Source organism: Hydra vulgaris, chromosome 13, assembly GCF_038396675.1.
Source record: "Hydra vulgaris chromosome 13, alternate assembly HydraT2T_AEP".
Taxonomy (NCBI): Eukaryota; Metazoa; Cnidaria; class Hydrozoa; order Anthoathecata; family Hydridae; genus Hydra; species Hydra vulgaris.
The window spans coordinates 30943059-30945001 of NC_088932.1; positions in this window are offsets into that span (position 1 = coordinate 30943059).

Sequence of the window (1943 nt, forward strand, 5' to 3'; positions counted from 1 at the left end):
CTATAAAATGCAATTTTTAATAAAAACTTTTACTCTATAACACTCTATAATAATATAAAACACTCTATAAATACAACCTATTTTTTTATTTGCAAGATTAAAATCGCTAAATGCAGAAGAATTTACAAAAAATACCAAGTTCTACTTAAATTTAATTATTTAAACTTAATGCAATTTGAAAAAGTATAAAAATTTATATACAAAAAGTTTTAAGTCATGGTTGATCAATCATCAAAAAATATAATATAACATATACAAATACAATATATCGATACATTTTAAGACTATGTTTAATTTGAGTTAAATATTAAAAAGTAGTTGTAGAAGTAGAAAGACATTGCATATTTTTTCATTATCAACACTGTGTACTTCCTTATATATTAAAAAGTATAGTGTTTTTTATAAAAAATGATACACAGTTTTATTTATAAAAAAATATAGTGTCTTTCTACTTCTGGGAATTACTTAGAAAAAGAAAGTATACACTAAATGACACTGTGTATACTTTTTTTTTTGTTTTTGTTGATACCTTTACATCTGATAAATTATATTTAGTTATATTATTCAACTATAAAATGTTTGTGTTTGTGAGTCATATTTGAAATATTTAGCTTATATATTATTACTATATTATAGGACACTTTATGTTGAAAAATATTTGAAGAAAAATTTTGTAATGAACACGAAATGTATGGAGCTTTCATTAAATGTAACAAACTACTTCATAGTGTAGCTTCAGTACGCTAATCTTAAATGTTTTTTCTTATATACAATTAAGTATTCTATTAATATTAGAGACTATGCTAAGCATATTTTTATTAGTAACGAGATTATGTTCAACATATTATTCTTATTAGAACAGTTTTCTTATTTATAATTACGATTTTTCAATTATTTTTTAAAACTTTTATATTTATTTTTCATTAATAAGTAAAAGCAATAATACACAATGACACATCATTTTTATTATCTAAATATTAGTCGACCACTAATCTATTTCAGCTTTGTTTTCTATAGTATAATAGCGGGATTAATTTTTTGCTAGAGTTTAAGCGTGTATTAATGCAAGTATAATATGGAAATCTTCTTTTTGCGGGTTTGACAAACACCAATCGAACATAATCGAAAAACTCTTACAAATAATGATATTTAAAAAGTTTAAATAAAGTTTTCTTCTTTAAAAAAAAACATTTTTTCTTAAAGAACTGAAAATTTAATGAAAGTATTTTAAGTTCATTTGAAAGTATTTTAAGTTGGAAAACGTACACTACTAGTCGCTGTCTTTTTAAAAACTAACAGTTTAATCATTTTAACAGTTGATCATTCAAAAAATCTTTTTTTAATTACGTGTCCGGTTTTTACTGTCGTCAAAATTAAAGTTTATTTAAACTCAATGTTTTTTTTATAAATATATCTACATTCATTGAGTGACTCAAGAGATACGCGCAAACAAAAGTACATGGTTTGGGTCAGGACGGTGCCAAACTAAGAGGGGGAGGGCATTATTTTTTCGGGCCTCCATTTTTGGGGCTCCGATTAAAAATTAAATAATTTTGAAAAGAAACTCTAGAAACAAAACCTTTTATTGATGATATGCGAAAAGGGCCTCTTGTTTTAAAATAGACTCGGACTCCGAAATATCTTAATCCCTCACTGGATCAGGGCTAGAGTCTAGATGAGCTTTGGCATAGCCAAGGTTTAAAATAGCTTCGTTTTCATTTGGCAACAAAAACCAGGCTGCTTACTTTAAAACAGCCGAAAAGGAAATTGAAACGGAACGAGCGTTAAAAAGATGTCAAATATTAGCATTTTTAGTGTAGTTGTTTAAATTTTAACATCAAATAAGAGTAGTTTCATTACATTTTCAGACCTATACTTTAATATGGTTTTAAATCAGCGTAATGTATTCTGTGAATATCATATAAAATCATTTTTAAAAAAAG